Source organism: Cynara cardunculus (genome assembly GCF_001531365.2).
Source record: "Cynara cardunculus var. scolymus isolate 2C chromosome LG 14, CcrdV1, whole genome shotgun sequence".
Classification (NCBI taxonomy): domain Eukaryota; kingdom Viridiplantae; phylum Streptophyta; class Magnoliopsida; order Asterales; family Asteraceae; genus Cynara; species Cynara cardunculus.
The window spans coordinates 128,586-135,913 of NC_037541.1; positions in this window are offsets into that span (position 1 = coordinate 128,586).

Here is a 7,328-nt window from a genome sequence, read left to right on the forward strand (position 1 = left end):
ACTCTGTTGAGACATATAGTTTTTGGATTAGAATTATTTCAACAGATTTAACTAAATTTACTTGTTAATATACTCAATGCAGATGGATAAAAAAGATAAAGGAAAAAGAAAAACTTATACAGCCTACACAAGGGAGCATATCTTCTATGAGCACTTCGTCAGAAGAAGAAAAGAAGATAGTGAATACAGAAAAATTGATGCAGTCAGCCATCAACACACAAACAGAGAAAATTCATAGCTATCTACAACAACAACAGCTTTTACAAGGTTTCAATATCATGATACCTTCACAGTCTACACAATCCTGTAGTCAAACCATAAAACCACAAGCTAGTTCACATTATAATACTCGTTCTTCAAAAAACATATAGAATTCTCAACAAAGAACAGATTCTGTTATAACATTTGGTAACTATGCGTTGCAAAAATGTTATGATATGAATAAAAAATTTAGACCTATTGTTGGCATGGGACTAACAAAAGAACAACAGTGTTTGCTAGATAACCTATGCCATATTCAAACATTGCCACAAGCATTTACTTTTAAAGTGCAAGTCTTAAATGCTTTAAGCATTTATTTTTCTTAACAAAGTCAGAACACCCCCAAAACACAAAACAAACGTTTTTCTCACTATGTTGTTTTTAGGGGTGCCAAAACTGGTATTTTTAATAAATGGGAAACAATAGCAAAATACATCCAATGTCCACAACCCATTTATAAGGGATACTACAGTTTTGCTGATGCATTAAAAGCAGCAAGAGACAACTTTGGGTTAAACAATTTTCACATCGAACCCGAAAAAGTCAAAACTTTTTCAGAAATACCAAAAACTCATCCTGAACAAATGATTAAGGCTCAGGAAGAGACTATTTCAAACCTACAGAAACAACTTGTTCAATCTGAGAAAAATCAACAGTCTATACAAATCCAGATTGACAATTCGATTCTTAAACAAAAGAACTTAATCCTCGAAGAAAAAATCTTACAGTTACAAAAACAACTCGAGGAAAAAGAATCGAAAACAGTCTTATATAGAGATTACAACAGTTTTAAGGCAAGAATTCTTGATATTCCATGGAAGCAAACAATGAAACCGATTCTGGACATAGTGCATGAATTAGAAAACATAATTTCTACCAAGGTTTTAAGGGAATTTCATGTGATCCTTTACACATTACAGAGAAAAATAATAGACATTTATTTTCAAGAAAATCAATATCCAGGAGTTACAGTTGTACAAAGCCTAGCACACTCTGGAATACTCTCATAAACTCTTCGACTACAGATTAACCTTAAACAAACAAAAATGACAGATGATGAAATTCTGAGTTTTTATCATCATGGTATGATAGACTACTTAGAATTCAACTTCAGCAATCGTATAGAAAATCTTCTTAATAAACTTGGAGAAAAGTTAGTCCTCACAGCTGGAAATATTTCATCCTACACTGATGCTCCATTGGTAGGATGCAAAATATTTTCTTCTTTCCCAGAAGCAACCAGTTCAACATACAGACCTGCAAGAAAGAGAATTTTTATAAGCCACAAAGAAATAGAGCAAAAATACTTCAAAGAGTTAGCATGCACAAAGCAGCTAAATCGAGAAAGTAGCATTCTAAAAAGACTTAAAGAAGGTGCAACAGACAGCCTTGAATCATGGATAAAGCGAGAACAAGCGACACCACCTCTTCCATACAGGTTCAAATGGACTGAGTACAAACTCCTAGGTGAAGGACATTACATACAGATCTGGTCACATTTACATTGGGATATGCTTTTACCATTTATTGGCGAAAGTGATTGTATCACTGTCCAAGACATTAACAACAGAGAAGATGATATAGATTCACTGTCTAATCATGATCACCACGATCAATACCAAGCACACACAGGGATTTCTAAAGACGACAAATAAGACTTCTGACATCTTTGAAAAAGAAGACATGCTTTTTGAAAATATTAGCATTGTAATAATAATAGATTCTTATCTTGTTGAATACTTGTAGATGCTTATCTTCTTTTGAAATTTTAGCCATAAATTTTGTCGGATGTAATAATTTAGAGATATAAGTCATTGTAAATAATCATTTCAAGGCCTATATATACCGGCCTAAAGCTTGCTTGTAAAAGAATCAAGAAAACCCTTTGTGAAATAACAATTCATGAGTTGCTAATTCTCTGTCTCTCTCTCTCTATTTTGCTAACTTTTTACTCCTCATATTCCTTTCCAGTACTTCATATTATATCCCTTGCTTAAAAAAAAAAATCTCCATCTGGCCGTTGCACATACTCTCCCTCCTTCTCGCCGATAACCTCTCTGTAAGTATATTATCCTCTTTCTCTTTATCTTTATGTTTTTATTTTTTAATGGTTTAAAGGAAACCCGAAAAAGGGCGGATTTTTCGGGTTTCCGTTAAACCACTGAAAAATAAAAACATAAAGATAAAGAGAAAGAGGATAATATACTTACAGAGAGGTTATCGGCAAGAAGGAGGGAGAGTATGTGCAACGGCCAGACGGAGGGAGAGTATGTGCAACGGAACAAAGGAGATTTTTTTTAAACAAATGATATAATATGAAGTACTGGAAAGGAATATGAGGAGTAAAAAACTAACTTAGGAAAATAGAGAGATAGGGAATTAGCAACTCATGAATTGTTATTTCACAAAGGGTTGCATAAATTTTCTTGATCTTTTAAATCATCTAATTTCCATTCTAATCCCGCTAATTCTTTAGGATCTATTTTTTCTGGATTAATCATATGTATTGACTTTGATGCTATAGTATTTACTATTCCTTCGATATTTACTTTATATTTCATTCATGATCTGTTACTTGCCTTTCCCAAGACTCCTATGCTTATAACTATATTATTTCATTCATAATTATCATATCCTTTTATTTATAACGCTATCTTTATTTTTTGTAAATCATTTATATCTTTTAAAATTTCAGATGTACAATAAAATAACGTTGTATTTTGACTAAGGTCAACTTCCATTCCAGAAATTATTGCCTTTTTTATATCTGTTTTCCAACTTTTATCTAACAATATAGCTAATAATTTAGTTCCTAAATTTTTTCTTCCTAGGGCTTTAACTCCTATGACTACTAATCCTAGGTGTACAAAATGTTTTTTCCTGTTTGGTTTATTCTTTGTATTGTTTCTGGTGAAAATAATTCTACTGTTACTGTTTTATCTATCACTCTTAAACTTTCTTCACGACTACTACGAATTAATACTGTATTTATATTAAAAACCCCTGTTTGATACAATATTCTTGGGTTTAAAATGTCTAATTGATGTTGATTATATATATCTATATTTCTATCTAGATCTATTTCTTCTTCTAATTGAATAGCTTGTTGTGAGCTATTACTTTCTGATCCTCTTCTCACAATTCTATTAATAAAACTGTCTGAACTTAATATATCATGTATATTGCTTGTGGAATTTCTTCCTTCCTGTAATGTTCTACTTCTTCCAAAGAAATTTCTATTTTGATTATTCATTTTCTTGGCAACCAGTGTTTATAGGGTGGTGCTTTGTTTTTTGGTTTCTCATCACTAAGATTTATTTTATTTAGACCACTAACTATTTTGTCTATATCCTCTTCTTTTATTGCAGATTGTAAATTTTGCTGTAGGTCTTGTTTTTCTGAAAAACCTTTTTTAATTTCTTTTAATTCGTTTATAATTTGATTATTTTGTGCTTTAATATAATCTAAATTTTCTGTTAATTTGCTAATTAACTCTGTTCTTTTATCTATAAAATTATATATCATGTCTAAATTCTGATTATTTCTTTTAACTTCTTGTTCTAAATTTGTTCCAAGATTGATAATTAAATCTGTTATACCGTTTAAATGTATATTTTCAGAATGTAAAAGATATTTTTGAGTTTTAGGAAATCTATAGATAAAATTACAATTTTCTATTAAAGTACTACTACTAGTTTTTTCAGTGAATTCATATATATATAGACTTGGGATCATGTGAGACCAAGGGTTTTCGTGAGACCGTAAGACCAATTCTCAACCCTTGGATTAGATCTACAACCTGGACATTCATAATCACAAAATTGTTACCGTACAGCTTTAGACCATTAGATCATTAGCTTATAAAGTTGATCAATGAACATAAATTGGTCTTACGGGTCTCATGAAAAACTCTTGATTTCACGTGAACCTAACCCTATATATATATATATATATATATATATATATATGTATATATATGAATATGAATATGTGTGTATGTGTGTGTGTGTGTGAAAAGATGTATAGTAGGGATAACAACCACTCTATTAAGAAATAGTTAAATAAAAAGAAATAAATGGATGATAGTTGTTGGGAACAAAGCTATTGGATGGAGGGTTGAAGAGATGCTTCTAATGGGGTGCCTTTTCAAGAAAGTGACACCATTGGGCTTCTTTTATTGCTTCTCTCTCTTGTTAAATTTACTATATTACCCTTACCATTATCAACAATTTTAAGTAATGTATTATTTAATTTATAAAATCAAATAAAATAAAACCAAAAACAAGATTTGAGATTACGTGAGACTAGTCTGTTTTCATGAGACCATTTTCTTGCATTTGAAACTTCACAACAAAAAGTTGTGAATGTAACATTCACAATGTTTTTGATGTGAATGTTCGGCTTTTTTTTTTTACCTTCATAACGTTTTACTGTGAAGTTTTAAGGGTAAAAAAGTGGTCTCATGGGTCTCACGTAAACCCAACCCCAAAAAACAATATATATATATATATATAGAGAGAGAGAGAGAGAGAGAGAGAGAGGAGTGATCAAATGCAAACCACCCATATTAGTACAAACCATGCAAACCACTCTCATTCATCGATTTCATTGTTTACATTTATGAAATTTTTTCATGAAATAGTTTCATGTAATATTTTTTTGATGAAGTTGTTTCATATATGATTATAAAATTGTTTCATATAATAATTTTCTGATGAAGTTGTTTCATATAATACTTTTCTGATGAAGTTGTTTCATATATGGTTATGGAATTTTAGTGAAACTGTTTCATGTATTTCTCTAAAATTAATATAATGAATATGATAGTATCCATGATTAACACTTCACAGTAAAAATGATTAATCAACCTCTCATAATTACAAAAAAATGAACAAAATGAAAAACTATGATTGGTTGAATGAGGTTTATACGGTTTGTACAAATAACATGGTTTGCAAAGTAAACCTAAAACCTCCTATATATATATACATATATATATATATATATACATATATATATATATACATATATATATACATATATACATATATATATATACATATATATATATATACATATATATATATATATATATACACATATAATAGCGTTTTGGATGCTTTTAGTTTGTTGGTTGTTTTCATTTAATTCATCTTTTTATTATATTTTCTCAACAAACTGATGATACAACTTCACGTCATTGATGGGCAGGAATGAGACATCTGATTTGAGGACGCCATATACTTTTCGTCTCAATTATGGATCTGGGATTCTCGATTTAGTATGCACTGTTATAACAATAAAAACCGTTATGTAAATAAAGCTCGAGAAAACCTTAGCTCGGAAATCTAACGATTCGAATCAATAAAGCATGTGGGACTTAATTTGTATATTTGAGATTTATTATTACCAAATACCAAATACCTACAAACATTTTATTCAATATGGGCTTAGTTTGGGCTAAACTTGAAAAAGGCTTTACAACTTTATTTAAGATACTTGAAGCCCAATTTACATTATATAAAAATAGTGTGGTTGTAATTAGAGATTGCCAAACCGGCCCGGCCCGGCCCGGCCCGGGACAGTTGATGCGACCGCTTGTTACATCCAGTTATGGTTTTTGTCGGATTTGTGGAACCGGGACCGGATATGGCCCATCCCGGCCTGAAATATTAAAAAAAATGGTTTTTTTTAAAATATAGCCGTTAACTAGCCCTTTTTTTACCTTTTTTTTTGTATTTTTTGGCCTCTAAACACTATAAAATATGTAACAAGGTTGAAAGATTTACATACCAAGTTCTCAATTCGCAAAAAATGTTCACAATTCTCGTAATAAAATGTATTTTTAAAGTGTATTTGAGTGGCCCGTACGACAAACTTAATAATGTATTAAATATATACATCAATTAAAAAGTTTAAAAAAATTAAAAAAAATATTTTTTTAAGGGTGGGACTGGGACCGGCGGCCCATAACCGGTTATAAACTAGCCTAACCGGTCTTCATCTATTCGACCGGGCTGGTTATAGCCGGTTATGAGAAATCTAGGGACCGGACCGGCCCGCCTCGCCCGGCCCGAGACCGATTTTTGGTCGTCACTAGTTCTAATAGGCTGAACCTTAAGCCCGACCAAATCAATCCGATTGGATTGAGTTCATAAGAGGAAGGATATCGAATGATCAATTCACCATCGAAAGCATTAAGCTTGAAATGACAAATATTGTGGTGTTCTGACAACAATAGTCAAATGGAGGCATGAATGCGTGATCACACCATTGAAAACCGTAACAAGCCAGTATGGGTGTTAAAAGAAATCGTTGCATAAAGACCGAATTGTAAGTAGAACCCTAAAAGAGAGTAGCAACAAGATGAAGTTCAGTTTCCATTCAAGAAATTCGAAGTGCAAAATATATATATATATATATATATATATATATAATATAGATAGATAGAATAGATTGTGTGAGAATAAAAGTTATGATGAGAATGGTGAAAACATTTCTGAGTCTTTGGATGAGTTAACTTTTTAATCTAACTTGATTTTTTTCAACTACATTCATCTATTTTATCTCACTTTTAAGTCACTCTCACAAATTTTTACGTACATTTACTCAACTTTCTCGTGCATGAATTTGTTAAAATTTTGTTCATGACAATAAAAAATAGATAAATAAAAGTAGTTGAATGTAGATGAAGAAATATGAATGGTTTGTTCTCATCTTCTCACTATAACTCTTGTTCTCACCACAACGCAACTCGTGTCACAAGTGATACTGATATTCTTGCGTTTTAGTAAACTGATGGTATTCTCGTTTGAAATCACTTTTATATATATCTATACTATATTATAATGCATTTGGCTAAAACTCTTAAAAACTCTTGAACTCTTAAACTCTTAAACATGTTCATCCCTAAACGATTTCATCCCTATCCGATTTCATMCCATAACTGAATTCGTGTAACTAACTGCAGATAAACACAATCCAATACAGGATAAACATCTCATTTTAAATATAAAAAATCTAAAATATAATTAGAATAATCATTGAGTTCTAACAAAATACTTAAT